Source organism: Canis lupus, chromosome 8, assembly GCF_011100685.1.
Source record: "Canis lupus familiaris isolate Mischka breed German Shepherd chromosome 8, alternate assembly UU_Cfam_GSD_1.0, whole genome shotgun sequence".
NCBI lineage: Eukaryota > Metazoa > Chordata > Mammalia > Carnivora > Canidae > Canis > Canis lupus.
In genome coordinates this window covers 39,947,513-39,963,655 of record NC_049229.1, presented here as the reverse complement: position 1 = coordinate 39,963,655, position 16,143 = coordinate 39,947,513, and the positions used below count along the sequence as shown (strand labels likewise).

The 16,143-nt window shown below is 37.9% G+C and overlaps 1 long non-coding RNA gene across 1 annotated transcript in view; it reads left to right on the top strand.

Annotated features, from left to right (window-relative positions):
- Positions 1 to 15,319: 15,319 nt before the first annotated feature.
- The window catches only part of LOC102151445, a 147,815-nt gene continuing 146,991 nt past the window's right edge, over positions 15,320 to 16,143 (top strand). The window contains exon 1 of the long non-coding RNA XR_005363411.1: positions 15,320 to 15,484. This is a non-coding gene — a long non-coding RNA (uncharacterized LOC102151445). The remainder of the gene's footprint in view (positions 15,485 to 16,143) is intronic.

The window sequence follows — 16,143 nt, the reverse complement described above, 5'->3', positions numbered from 1 at the left end:
TGTGATGGGTGATGGTGATAGGACCAAATTAAAACCTTTAGAAGCCCCAAGTACAGAAAATGTAATGGTATAAGCCTCTACCCCACCCTACTAAATACTACACAACTAAGACTAAATTAATCCAAAAAAAAATTTCTTTCCAGATTACTACTTCAAAAAAAAATTTTTTTTTAAGATTTATTTATTCATGAGAGACACAGAGAGAAAGAGAGGCAGAGACACAGGCAGAGGAAGAAGCAAGCTCCATGCAGGGAGCCCGACGTGGGACTGGATCATGGGTCTCCAGGATCATGCCCTGGGCTGAAGGTGGCGCTAAACCGCTGGGCCACCTGGGCTGCCCTCAAAAAATGTTTTAATTATTAAGTGCTTTCAATCTTTTTTCAAATTCTTTTTCCTCTGCTTTGCTGGTACCCAAAAGCCTTGGTTGGGTATGGCTTTTGGGTAATCAGCACTAATTAGTAGTAAGAAATAGAGGTAAAGGGGCACCTGCGTGGCTCAGTGCTTGAGCGTCTGCTTTTGGATCAGGTGGTGATCCCGGGGTCCTGGTATGGAGTCCCACATCACACTCCCTGCAGAGAGCCTGCTTCTCCCTCTGTCTATGTCTCTGCCCCTCTCTCTGTATCTCTAATGAATAAATAAATAAAATCTTTAAAAAAGAAACAAACAAACAAGCAGAGGTAAAAGCAGTTGCAACTTGAAGAGGTCTACTCTGTGTCAAGTATTTTACATGCAGTATTGATAATTCTTACCAGTCCACAAAAGGGTGATACTATCAATCCTCTTTTGCTGATGAAGAAATGGCTCAAAGAAGCTAGATAAGATGCCCAAGGTCACGCATGCAGTAAATAGAAGAGTATCTGGAATATGCCTTTCTATCTCCCAAGACTGATCCATTAGACATACTGCCTTATAGGGCATTTCTTTAGAACCTGCTCCTGAACAAAATTTCATTTCAGAGAAACACTGAAAAATGATTTTTTAAATGCATCATTTGATAGTACTCAAATTTTCCATGGAACTTAATCACCAATAATTCTAGCTAATGGCTGTAAATACACAGCCAACACTGCTGCATTGCACAACTCCAAAGAACCTTTTTTTTTTTTTTTTTTAGTGTGAATGGTGTCCTCTGAATTGTGCAATATACCAGCTATAACCCAAATGCTTATCAAAAGCCTAGGCCATTCATTGTTCTGTTTTCAAAAAAAAAAAAAAAAAAAAAAAAAACTGCAATCATTTTTTAAAAAGCAGGTAAGTACTCTGAGAATGTTAAAGAAAGGTATTTTAATGCACATGAAAATATACCCAGCATCATTAGCCATTAGGAGTGTATAATTTAAAACCATAGGGATATATACCTACTAAAGGAGCTAAAATCAGAACAAAAAAGCAAAACAAAACCAAAAAACCTGACAACATCAAGTGCTAACAAGGATGTAGAGCAACTGGAATTCTCATATATTGTTGGTGGGAATGCAAAATGGTATAGCCACTTTGAAAAAGAGTTTTGTAGTTACCTACAAAATCAAACATACACTTCCTGTATGATTGCTAAGTATCTACCCAAGTGAAATGAAAATTTATGTTCATACAAAAAGCTATTCTCAAATGTTTATAGAAGTTTTATTCATAGTTGCCAAAAATTAGAAATAACCCAAATGTTTCTCAATAGATGAATAAACAAACTGGTCCATCCTATGGATTACTACTTAGCAATGAAAAGGAATAAACTATTGATAGTCATGACAACATGAATGAATTTCAAAGGCATTTTCTAAGTGAAAGAGGCTGACCCAAAAATCTACACAACTATGATACCATTTATATGATATTCTGATAAAAGCAAAACAACAGCCATGGAAAACAACAGGTCAGTGTTTACCATGGGGTTAGAGATGAGAGGAAGAGGCTAATTACAAAGGGGCAACACGAGCTCTATGTCTTGAATTAACGGTGATGTATATACATTCTATGCATTTGTCAAAACAAACAATAGTATATAACAAAGTATGTATTTTATTGCATATAAATTTAAAAATTAAAAGAAAATTTAATTCATAAAAAATAAAGGAAATATGCCAAAGGAAAAAAATGAAAGAATAAAATTTTTTAAATTATTAGTTCTAGAAATGGTTATCTTCTGGAGAGAATATAGCTGCCTCTAGTAAGCCACAGAGATAAAATATAAAATGCTCAAGGCAAGGCCTACCACATTCTCAACTGATACTAGTTCCCTTCCCTTTATTCATTTCTCTGGCCTGTGTACACATTTCTCTTTCCCTGTGACTTTTCTTTCCTCCTCCTCCTCTGCAATGACTATAGATTGCTTTTGCATACTTCACACTCCTTCTCCCATTTCTCTAGTTAATAGTATTCCCATCCTTTGGGGAATTGACATTCCCCCATTTTATGTGGCTCTGATGATAATCCAATGACATAATGATTAGCTCAAGGATGGGCCCCATCAGTGAGGCCTTCCTTCAGAAAGTTCTGTTCTTCTGTAAGCTTTCAGCGATGAGGCTGTGCATCTCTGCCATAAAAGACTTCTAATATAAGCAGACAATAAGACTACCATACAGAAAAAAGTAAAGTCAAGAAATGGAGAGTATCCTGAAGACATCATTTAAATTCCTGGATCTATTTGGTCTTAGACTGTTCCACCTCTGCTCTTCCCATTTACAAAGACAAGAAGTCATCTTTTTCAGCCAATTTAGAACTGTTGGTTTTCATGCTTCCCATTTTAAAAACACAAAACATTTTTTCTCTCTAAAGGAGCAAAAACAGTAAATTATCTCTTCATTTGCTGTGGCCTTTAGTTAACTTATTTCCAATATTAGCGGCTATTAATATAGCCCTGCTGTAAGGCCAACACACTGTATAAAGAGATAGAAATAAAAGATAAAACCATATATAAGTAGACTGAAAACAGCTGTCCACTAGATTTACACTCCAAGTTCCTTAAAGACAGCTTGTAATGTAAATTATAAGATTTTAAGTCTTCAATGCAGGTAGTGCTCACTTTTCACACCTTGACATTTTACCACTCTACTCATTCAAAACTAGGTAATAAGATGTGTTACTTTGTGTCCTCTGGTTTTACATGGTTTCTTCACAAATCTTCATCAATATCTGAAGAAAGACAATTGCATATGCCAATAGAAGAACACACACATGCAGTAAGGATTAAAGCAAAAGTCTTATGAGTTGACAACATATAATAAACTTCCAATAAGTCTTTCTTGCAGCCTGTCTGGCTGGAATGTCCCTTCCTTATTCTTTGATGCTAAGCTTAAACATTACCTCCTTTCAATAGAGCCTTCTCCACTTATCACACCCTAATAGTATTGCTGTCTCTGCCTCCTCTCTAACCATGATAATTACCAAATTACAATTATTTATGTTAGTGGTAATGAGAACCTTCTGTAATAAAAGTTTCTGTAGTAAAAAATGAAACAGAAAAGAGCAGATGAAATAGAGAAATACTGTAGTAACAATTTCCAGTGTAACTATGGAATAAATCTGATGGGAAATTCAAAGATGACTCAGAGTTCAAGTTTGGGCAATGGGAGGAATAAGCCAATAATAAAGAAAGGAAAGTTAGAAAGAAGAATACATTTCAAGGGAAGAAAATGAAAGAAAATTCAAATTTGAGCATGCTGAGCTCAATGGCATGACAAATGGAGCTCTCTAGCTGAAAACTGGAGTTTGGGCACTTACAGTATAGGAGTCATCTGAAAAAGATGACTGAAAAAGGTACTCACTGAAGCCAAACACCAGGTACATTCCAAGGAAAAACATTTAGAGTAAGAAAAATGTATAAGGTAAATACTTAAGAAACAAGTTGACCTTGTGAATGAAGAGTGGCTAGAATATACAGGAGAGGTAGGAGAACTACGAAGCTATAAGGGAGGAGGAAAAGGGGTTCACAGTGTCAAATCTGGAGAATTAAAAAGCAAGAATTAAAAGTGAAAAAAGTCCCTATTTGGAAATTCGGGTCATTGGTAACAACCCAGAGAATAGCTTTAGTGAAAAACAAGGTAGCAAAATTTAAACAATATACATGCTGCTTTTTCCTTTGGGCTACTGAGTAATACGAAAAAAAAAGGGGGGGGGAGAGAAGAAAAAAAATAAGAAAAGGAGTTTTACGGGTGTTTTTTTTTTTTTTTTCTTTTTGGCCACTGAAGATGTTCGAGGAGATTCAAATAAAAATAATAATAGAGTTAACTAACAAACCCATATATTCTAAGGGATAGAAGGGATAAAAGAAGTAGCCATGAAATAGTCATGTAAGCCTAAAAGGACACATCCCTAACACCAAATGTCAGAGAGGATGGGAAATTAAACAATTTAGAAATAAAGAAAAACAAAGCTGAAGAAGTTTCTGTTTGATGGTTTGTTTGTTTTTAAGATTTTATTTATTTATTCTTGAGAGACAGAGAGAGAGAGAGAGAGAGAGATAGGCAGAGACACAGGCAGAGGGAGAAGCAAGCAGGCTCCATGCAGGGAGCCCGACGTGAGACTCCATCCCGGGTCTCCAAGATCACGCCCTGGGCAGAAGGCGGCGCTAAACCGCTGAGCCACCCGGGATGCCCCTGTTTGATGGTTTTAATCTTACTCTTTTCAGAAAAAAACTAATTGAAAACAATCTACAAAGTCTGGGAACAGTATACAGCAAACGGGGGCTAGGAAAGGAGAAGACAATGTCTGAAACAGCCCCTGCAGGAAGAAATTACAAAAGAACTGCCAACCAATATTAAGTGGGCATCTCGGAGCACACTTTATAATTAATTGTTCATCTCATTTTCACTTACCTAGTAGAAGGGCACAAATTCTTTAGCCTATTTGATTTGACTGTTATTCTTTTGCAAAGACAGCCTTCTATATCTGATTTGAGGTAATGATGTTCTTTCTGTAAGTCTTTTCCACTGTATACTACTGCATTTTTTTCTTTGCTATGTTACAAAACCTTTAATCATTTTTACTGCTTTAATGTGTTCTAGTCTTGCTCTGATGCTTTAATATCCAAGTAATATTCGATTATTCAAGAAATCCTTAACGTCTATTTTCTTAAAGTATGTAAGAGAACGATATAGAGAAGTGGAATTCTAAACTTAAAAATGGCTGTATCTTTTGAGGGGCGCCTGGATGGCACAGGTCATGATCTCAGAGTCATGGTATCAAGCCCCACAAGGAACCCCCCAGACTCACCGGGGAATCTGTTTCTCCCTCTCCCTTTGCCTCTCCCCCTGCTTATGTTCTTTCTCTCAAATAAATAAAATCCTTTTTAAAAATGGCTATATCTTTTGACAGCTGCTTACTATGTTTAAAATAAAAAATCCCTGGGAAAATATGGTCTTTAATATTTTGAAGCTTCAAAACTTATAGAAATCTCTTTTCCTTTACAGTGAAATCTTTCCAATTACATAATTCATACTTAGATACTTCATTTCAAATTTTGTGAGACATTTAAAAATAAATATGGTATGGCATATATTTAAAAGAATATGACTGCCATAAAATAGTCACCTTAGAAAGTTCTCACACTTATTCCTAGAATGTTGCCATTGCATAAAAAGCTATGAGATTCAACTTTTAGAACTTCCTAAAAGTCTTAACATAATCATTATATTATTGTCAAAGTGAAAAATCTTCACTGATTATAGGTTTCACATTTGGGGAAATTTCTAGTTCTCATAAAGTGGTTTACCTAAATTAAAAATACCACATGTGAACAAAAAATATGACTATAAAGCATGAAACAAATTTTCTTATGCTGCTATAATGACATCAATGTTAAAATATATTTATGACTATATTCCCCTCCTTCACAAAGTCTGATCTGTGGGTTACCACTCATACATTCTAATATGTTGGGTAAAAATAAAAATTAAATTATTTTGGGGCAGCCCCGGTGGCACAGCGGTTTAGCGCCGCCTGCAGCCCAGGGTGTGATCCTGGAGACCCAAGATAGAGTCCCATGTCAGGCTCTCTGCATGGAGCCTGCTTCTCCCTCTGCCTGTGTCTCTGCCTCGCTCTCTTTCTGTGTCTCTATGAATAAATAAAAAATCTTTTAAAAAAAATTAAATTATTTTATAGCCTACTTCTTACTATTATAGGTAATATAAGAAGCTCTGATGGTTTCTAAGAGTCAAATTATTGAATATTTAAAAGTAGTTACAGCACTCTCACTTTTAAGTTTAGCTAATTGTTATTCAATGCCCTATGTTTTTTTATACTGAAAATGCACCTTACCCCTTTGGCATAGTCCTGATGCCAGCCTACTCAGTCAGTTGTCTAGTCCTATTACAAATACATACATTTATGTATGCATAGCACTGCTTTTTTAACTCCGTATATATTTTTTCCTTAGTTTGTCACCTGAATGTTACCCGTCAGCTTTGCCTCTACATGAACCCTATACCTACAGAAGTCTTCCTAACAGTAGCTATACATTTTCTTTGGGTTTTTCTGAAAAATGTTCTAGTCTCACCTGGCTGCCTTGAGCCCAATTTGGCTTAAACTTAGCTAAAATCTTTTCATACCATATTCTTCCAAAACAAAAAAATAACTAAAAAGTCTAATTTTTTCTTACATTCATAAGAGGCTTCAATCACTTTTAAAGCTCTATCTCTGAAAATTATTCAACTGTCTTTATTCTCATCAAAAATCATTAACTCAGCATTTAGGACTGTCCCTATTCTCAAACTTATACACACAAACTAAGAAACATTCAAGAAAAAGTTTAATCAGCCATCTTGTTTCTTCAAGACAGTCCCTTATTTGTTCATTGCTGACTCATGTATTTGACTATAAGCCTCGTTTTTGGGTGCTCGGGTGGCGCAGTTAATTACGCATCTGACTCTTGGTTTCAGCTCAGGTAGTGATCTCAGGTCATGAGAACAAACCCTGCATCGGGCCCTATGTCTGCTTAAGACTCTTTCTCCCTCTCCCTCTACCCCCTCCCTTCCACAAGTTTGCAATGCCCCCTCGCAAATAAATAAATAAATCTTTAAAAAAATAAATAAATATTATGGTCTAATAAGCCTCATTTTTTTATTCAAAAAAATAACAACAAAGTGACTATATTTAAGGGAAAGAGTTAAGATACATTCTAGGAAAAGGTCAGTGAATATCTACCCAGCTGTAAAAACTATAAGAAAATAAAAATGACTCATATTATAGAAAAAGAGCAAAGGCCCGGGGGAACAAGTGGCTTACCCAAGTTTATACACTTGGTAGCAAAGCTACCACTAGTATCCAATCTCCTGATTCCAGGTTTAAAGTTTCTCTACTTTAATCATTCATTCAAATGACTAAGCCAGGATTATAGTAAATGAAAGGAGCCAGACACAAAAGAATACATACTGCATGATTCTCTTAATGTCAGGCTTCTAGACATGGCAAAACTATAGAAACAAAAAGCAGATCATTGGTTGCCTAGGGCTGGGAGTGGGAGCACTGTTTGGGAAGATGGGCAAGACAGAGCTTTTTGGAGAATGAAAGTATTCTAAATTAAGCTGTGTTCATTGTTGTACAACAATATACAAATTTATTAAAACTTAAGCTGTGTGGGTGCCTGAGTGGTGAGGTAAATTAAGAGTCTGACTCTTGGGGATCCCTGGGTGGCGCAGCGGTTTGGCGCCTGCCCTTTGACCCAGGGCGCGATCCTGGAGACCCAGGATCGAATTCCACGTCAGGCTCCCGGTGCATGAAGCCTGCTTCTCCCTCTGCCTGTGTCTCTGCCTCTCTCTCTCTCTCTCTCTCTGTGTGTGACTATCATAAATAAATTTAAAAAAATTTAAAAAGCTACAGCAATCAAGTTAGTACATTATTACAGTAATCAAGAAATTGGCTAAAGGGACACTTGGGTGGCTCAGTGGTTTAGCGCCTGCCTTCGGCCCAGGGCGTGATCCTGGAGTACCAGGATCGAGTCCCACATTGGGCTCCCTGCATGGAGCCTGCTTCTCCCTCTGCCTGTCTCTCTCTCTCTCTCTCTCTCTCTCTCTGTGTGTGTGTCTCTCATGAATAAATAAAATCTTTAAAAAAAAAAAAAAAAAAGAGTCCGACTCTTGGTTTTGGCTCAGGACTTGATCTCAGGATCATGAGACTGAGCCCAATCAATGTCACACTCTACAGGAGTCTGCTTAATACTCTTTTTACCTCCACCCCATCCCTCCCCACCACGTGCTCTCTCTAAATAAATAAACAAGTCCTTAAAAAAAATAAAACTGAAGCTGCAAATTTTATGAGTTATAATTTATACTTCAATAAAGCTATTCAAAAAAATGATTAAGAAGGAACTCAGATTTTGGCTTTAAGTCCATTGAGCTCTTTGGAAATTATATGTCAAAAAGTATCACTAGAAGTGCCTGGGTGGTTCAGTCTGTTCAGCATCTGCCTTTGGCTCAGGTAAGGATCTGAGAGTCCTAGGATCAAGCCCTACGTGGGTCTCCCTGATAAGTGGGGAGAGTCTGCTTCTCTCTCTCCCTCCACAGGTTTCCTCCCTCATGCTTGCTCTCTCAAATAAATAAATTTTTAAAAATCTTTAAAGAAAAAAAAAGTATCACTAAAACACACACATACAAAATTCAAAATTTCAGATCCTTTTCCCTTCAGAATTTCCAAAAGTTAGGTACCTTATTTTCCAACCTTTCATTTTCCATAGATAAAGTAACAGGAAGTACACAAATATACACATAGGAAATGTGCATAACTCCGGTGAAAACACTTTAGTTATTGATCATTATTTCTTTTAGGTAGGATCTGCACTGCTCTAAGTAAGCCTCTGCAGACAGTTTAGAATAGAGGATTGCTCCTTTATCTGTTATGTGGTCTGATAAATTGCTCCAAAACAGGATTCTTTAGTGATTTCATTTTCATGACATCTTAGTGCCATTATAATTTAAACACTAATAGTCTCTTTATTAAGAGGAACCATTCTTGGTTGCATATTAGCAAGTTTCTGTAGTTAATTATTTGTGCATCCTTATTAGGTATACATCTCTTCAGCTTATTCAGCATTGACAGCCTATTCTTTGTTTACTTACAAATTAAAAATAAGTTGTATCTCTCTCATAACAGTTAATGCTTTACATCAATGAGAAACATCACTGTTTGAACCTTAAAAAATAAACAGTTGTAATTAATGGAGGCCTAGATATCTGTAATTATGTCAGAGGAAGCAGTCAGTATTAGGATTACTTAGTAAACCTAATTTCCCATGCTGCTATGGCTCAGTTTACCAACGCTAACGAAAGACCTTTCGGTCTCAAGAATTTCAATTACCACCTTCCTAAATACTAGAGTTTCACCAAACTTCCTAAAAGAGAAAGAAAAATCTGAAACTTATAAAAAGAAAATGAAATGTTTACCCTAGCTTAAGCTCTAATTTTAAAGAGTAGGTTTCTCAAAATTACAATCTTTTGACTTTTGGTAACTGAATGAATTAATGAATTCAAAGAATTCAAGACATGAAAAATGTTGAAAGATTGTGAGAACACAACTCAACTGAATATATCTCTCTTTCAGGCACAATTCTGTGTGTCAGAGAAACTGAATCAGCCAGATCCCAAATGGTTAAGGTCCTAATTATCAAACATACACTTTCTCCTTGTGACCTTTTCACAATAACTGGCTTAAACTTGCTAACAGTACTCCCAAGAATGGAGAATATTGCTGTTCATTTTAGTTTGTTAGCTTTCTTCAAGGGACAGCCACAGGATGGTTTCAGGGTTGATTTTTTTTTTTTTTTTTTTTACATTTTTATTATTGCAATGAGGCAAACAAAGAAGGTAAAATAATATTCTAAAAAACCGATTCCTTATAGATGTTAACTCTATAGATGAGTACAGAAATAACAAAGGAGACATAAAAATGAATTCCAGGAAATTAGAAGAGAGGATGATGATATATTTAATATTACGTAAAACAATAATGTGACTGATACAGCACGCTTAACAATGGATGAACCAACAACCCCATATTCCTTTTTACATGGAGTTACAAAATCATTTTTTAATAAACAATAATAAGCCCTACCCCAAATGAAGTTTTTCTAGCCTCTTGCCTACTGCCTCAGAGGAAAGGAAATCATTATAACAAACCTATTGCAACATAAAAGCTAATGTTTTACTAGGAAATGTTCTAAGAACTCTAAGAAAAAAAAAATCCTATAAGGATGGTCAACTATCACATTTCCTACCACTATTGGGAAAGTAAAGATGACAAACAGGGAAAAGAAGGAAATGGAAGGACAAAGAAAAACTGAAGAAATCTCTCTCACCTCCAAACAAAGCAGGCTCATCAACCAGTAAGATCCTCTGCCTCTCTCAACCTCCCTCCCTTCACTGACTGCCCCAAACATAGCTGAAGTCTGAAACAATGAATATAATATAGAAGCTACATATTATATTTTTCCCCACCTTTACCACCAATCAAGATATGGTCAATTATATTGTAAAAATGATTTTTTAATCTAGCTTATGGAATGACTTAAGTCATTTAATAACATTGCTATGCTTTTATAGTTTGATGCTTTTAAATATTGTTTTTACCACAGGTAAATTTATTCTGGTTCTAGGTATTAATGGAATTACGTATCTCATGTAAGGGATATAATCCAGCCACAAAATTATTAAAAATTTGAAACTCATTCATGGTTCATTAATAGTCAAGTGAATAAAAGATGTACAAAAACACAAAACAGATTCATTTTAGTCATGTTAACAGTAAATCAAATAGAAGAATCTCCCATTTTTATGTTACTTTTATTCATGTATAATCAGAAAGTTACAGCAATTAAAGTTGATATCATATAATATTTCTCTTAACTCAGATTCTAAAATAAACAGTTTAATTGCTCATTTACATCTATGACTAATATCAACACTTAATTACTTATTTTATAATGTGAACTTTTTTACATTAACCAGTCATCAAGACCATGACAAGTAGAACTGTTAAATCCAATCATAACATCAGTATGTTGTTATATTTATTCATTTTGTCCCACTGTTAAATGTGAAAAACTCGAGTTCTAAGATACAACAGAAATTGGGAGCATTTCAATAACGATCTTTAAAGTTTTATTTCAGTGCTCCAAGAAAGAGGTTATACTAGAGAGCCAAGACAAAATAATAGCAAAAGCAAATCTGAACCACGTCAGTACTAGCCTTATATTGGTGCAAGTTGTCAATTTAAAAAAAAAAAAAAAAAACTTAAAACATATTTCTTCTTCACATGTCATTTTCTGACAACCAAAAAAAAAAAAAAAAACTATCACAAAAAAGATATTTTTGAAAAGTAAAGGTGAGCAAGCTATTAGGTTTTAGTAAATAAAGTCTTTTTTAAAGAAAACTTGTATGAAATTAACCATATGGCTCTGCTTTCTGTAACAAATATAAGTAACTCATATTGAAATACACAGCATATCCCACAGGCCTTATATGTTCTTCTTCCATTAAAAGGAAAATGTACAGTACCATATAAAGTTTATATAGCTTATATGTTTAGAATATTGTAAAGATTGATAATAAAGTCATTTATGTAATCAAGGAAGAAAAACCTATGTCAGGTATGTGATATTGTTCATTTTATTGGTTTGATCTCTATTCCAAAGAGAAAATTGTGGGATATTTGAGGGAGGTTGAAGAAGAGGAGATGTAGCCTGGAGAGAGAATGTAGAGAGAAAACACGGTTGAAACATTGAGACTAATCTCTACAAAAATGTACCTTAAATGCATACAAATCCCCTATGACAGTTTTCTGTTGGGAATTTTTTAATGATTTTTAAAAATGGATTACAAATATCTTTTACTTTTAAATATGTTTGTCTCATTATAGCAAACTACAATTTAATAACAATTCCAACTGCCAAAAAGAAACCATGTACTAAATGGTATGGAAATAAGCCACAGACTCATTAAGAAGAGAACCAAAGAAAATCTTGTACTGGTCCTCTAAATGCTACAGCTACTACACTGTTGACTATAGAAGCCTGGAAGTTGGTATCTCATCTGAAGAGTAACAAGAGGACTAGTATTGATACAGAGTATAAAAGTACTATAATAGGAATACTTTTAGTTTCAGAACTGTTTAGAATCTTAATTGCATTTTGCTTTTTAAGTAGGCTCCATGCCCAACATGGGCCTCCAACTCAGGACCTTGAGATAAAGTGTCACATGCCCCAGTTGTGTTTTATTTTTAAGTTACAAAAATTTACATTTTTTAGGGACCCCTGGGTGGCTCAGCAGCTGAGCTTCTGCCTTTGGCTCGGGGCGTGATCCTGCAGTCCTAGAATCGAGTCCCACGTTGGGCTCCCCGCATGAAGTCTGCTTCTCCCTCTGCCTACATCCCTGCGTCTCTCTGGGTCTCTCATGACTAAACAAAGTCTTTAAAAAATCACATTTTCTTATTCACTCTTTATATTCATAAAATGGGAACTCTTTCGTAAATGTTCCATAGTATAAAATGGGTGTATTTGCCATTTAATTAAAACAAGAGATTTTGTAATGCAGTTTATAGTAAATCAAAAATAGCCATTTAAGAAATTGAAAGAGATACATAAAAGTATACTGGCATATCCTATAAAACATTGTTTAATTTATAGCATAAAACCCTTAAAAACGGTAAACACTTCACTATTGTAGATCTCACAGGTATTGCCGTTCATTTCAAAGAATCTATTTTTTATTTATCAGTACTGAGATTCTGACATAATTGACAGCAACAGAGAACAAATAGCCCAACCATTATCTTCAGAAAACAAGATATTCTAATGATTTTAACATATACATTATCAATTTCTAGCCTTGAATTTGAAGCATATGTGAACTAAGAGAGGTAAATTTGCATTCCTAACTGATTACAGTTAAGAAATCTAACTAAAGTGCCATAAACCAAAAAAACGATTGCTCTATATTCAAAGGCCCAAGTTCAATTTAGTAAACGCTAGACTCACTACATTATATTACAGGAGATAGAGGTTAAGAAGTGACCTTGAGATCCTGCTTTCCAGATGTCTGAAGGGTCCATTTCTTAATAAAAGAATCTCTACTCTTGATAAATATTAAGCTTACTATCCATTCAGTATCTTTGCCCACATAAGACTCTACTTGATTTTTAAAATTTTAGGACTGTAGATAATATAAAGAAAAGATTTAAGAACATACAACATGCACAAAGGATTAAGACATACTTTCCTTCTGATTCCAATGTACAAGAAGGTTAAGAAACTACTATCATACACTCTATATTATGGGGTATATCGTCTGAGATTTTAAATGGGAAATTCAGTAAGCCTTAAGCAAACAGTTTCCATTATTTCAGATCATGAATAGATTTTTTAACTAATTCACAATACACAACATATATATGTATATAAATATTCCACAAATATCTATGTACAAATATATGCCCATTTCAATTCCCTTACTCTTATAATTAAAAATTTATGCTCCTTCCAGTCATAAAAATCTGGGTTTGGGCGTTTTAAAAGTTCAAATGCATAGTAAGCTATGCTTTGCTTTGGCACTAGCTCCCCCTCCAGACCAACCTACTAATATAACTACACTTAAAAAAATAAACAACAACACAAGTTTTTCCAAGCCACTAGCAAATTTCAAAATTTACCACTTTTAAGGACATTCCAGTACCTTAAAATAACTAAATAAAATTGAAACCAAACACTGCATAATTTAGTCAGAATTATTGTTTTTCTTTTTCAATTCCATCCATCTCAAATAGGACCGACTTGTAGGAAAACAACCTGAAGTGACTCTAAATTTAAGAACACCCTAAACAATCTATACAGTGCTATATTTTATGGAAATTATTTTGAATCACTATCCTAATGAACCACAGTATACTCCTGTTAACTCACTACTCGATCAAACACACACTTTTGCATGTTTTTTTACAATGGACACAAGTTTCATTCCAGCTGTTCAGCTATTCGATTCAAATACAATTCTCAATTTATAAAAGCAGCAAGAGGAAAATCCATGCCTCCAAACCACCCTTCAATGTTCCTTATAGCCTATTCATTTCTAACTCCCTACATTTCTACATAACAAACCATAAATTCACAAATCCAAATGTTTGAATGCCCACCTTATCCCTACGGCTTGTAATATTTATAAATCAAGTAATTACGACTTTCTACACACATTTTACGATGTATTTCACAAGGCTGGCAACGTGCAAGACCTTACCATTTGGCATAGGATTTTAGGTCATTTTTTCCGTTATTTTAAAGAAGGGAAAACACAACTTGCTCCATTATTTCAAGATAGCGCTGTTATGCCTGATTTCTCTCCTGAAATGTTTTCTATAGGATACACCTTTTAAAAGAACTATGTATGGGCAGCCCGGGTGGCTCAGCGCTTTAGCGCCGCTTTCACCCCAGGGCGTGATCCTGGAGTCCCAGGATCCGAACCGAGCCTCACATGGGGCTCCCTGCGTGGAGCCTGCTCCTCCCTCTGCCTGTGTCTCTGTATCTCTCATGAATAAATAAATAAATAAATAAATAAATAAATAAATAAATAAATAAATAAATAAATAAAACCTTAAAAACAATAAAAATAAAAGAACTATGTATAAAAACATGAAATTTAAATTTAACAAAATAAACATACACTTACCTACCCCCTCCCCCAGGAGTAACGAGGAGGGGAGGCGGGGGGAAAGAAAAAAAAAAAAAACTATAATGAAACCTTGCCTACAGCTTCTGAAGAGAGCCAAGTCAAAGTTCAGTCAGTTCCCCCTTGATGAGCTTAATTCTAAACTGAGAGAAAACTTTTGCTGAAATGTGTTCTCTGTTACCTGGAAGTTCGGGATGTGATCTACTGGCGACTCTGCCTTCCCTAGGTTCACCTTCTAGAGTTGGCTTAAGTCCACTGTGAACTAATCCAAACACGGTGAGAAGCCACACCACCTCTCCCTGCCTTTCTCCAAGGCCTCAGCCCAAAGGCTAACGACGAGACACGGCTCGAGGCGGAAAGCTCGCCAGGGATCAGCCCTCACCGAGGCGCTGCCTGCCATTTACTCGAGACCCACACGCTGCGTCTCTGACGTTCCGTGCGGTTTGAGGCTTGCAATCCCCACAGTCAAAGAACAGGTGCTGCACCGGCAACAACCCGCTCGCTCTCGCAGGGCGAATCCCCCTTCACTAATAGGCAAGGACTCATTTCACCTTCCCAAAGAAGTTTAGATACTCAAAAGCCGCCAGCTCATCGTTTGCACAGCAATTGCGGGGCGGGGGCGGGGGCGGGGGCGGGGGCCGGGGGCCGGGGGGAGGGGGCAGTGCAGCGGCACACACGCCGTCAACTGCCCAGGCACTGGCCGCTCGCCGGGAGCGGGTCATTGTACCGGTCCGGTCCACTCCCGGCTCCTGGCCCGAGAGCCCCTCACAGAAGCCCGCGACGCACGAGCATCCTCCTGCCCACAGTCCGTGACTACAGACACCGAGTTGCAGGCGAAGGGGCAGGTAGGTGGAGGGCAGGAAAGAGGGGCACCTCCCACCCCCGCCCCCATCCCTCTCCTCGCCGAGGCTTCGGCCCCTGCCCGGAGCAGGGGTGCGCGACGCCGAGCACGGCCGCGGCGGCAGGCGCCCCTCACCCCCAGCCCGCGCCCCCGGGCCGCGCCGGGCGTCCCGGGGGGCTCCCTCCCCACTTTTCCCGGAGCCCCCGGGCAAGCGGCAGCAGTTGCAGCAACAGGCCCGGGGAACGCCTGGGGGGGAAGAGCGGCGACAGCCCCCATCACATCCCCGCGCCGGCCCAGCCCCAGACCCCGAGGCGCGCGGGGCCCGGCTCCCAAACGCCCCCTTACCCGAGGCGGGAGCAGAGGCGGTCTCCGCCGTCCCCAGTGGCCGCCGCCGCCGCCGCCACAGCGCTCCGCCGAGGTGCCCCGGGGGGAGTGGGAGGGGCGGCTGGGTGGAGGATGCTACTCCCGACTGAAGGGAGAGGAAGAAACGGAAACAGGAACCGCCGCCGCCGCCGCCGCCGCTTAACGGAGCCTTCGGCGCCACTGACTGAGCGAGAGCGCGAGGCGGCGCGAGCGGGGCAGTCGCTGACAGCGCGAGACCGAGCGCGAGACGGGTCCCGGGCGCGCGACCCCGAGCAGCGCCGGCCCCATTCCGCGAGGAGA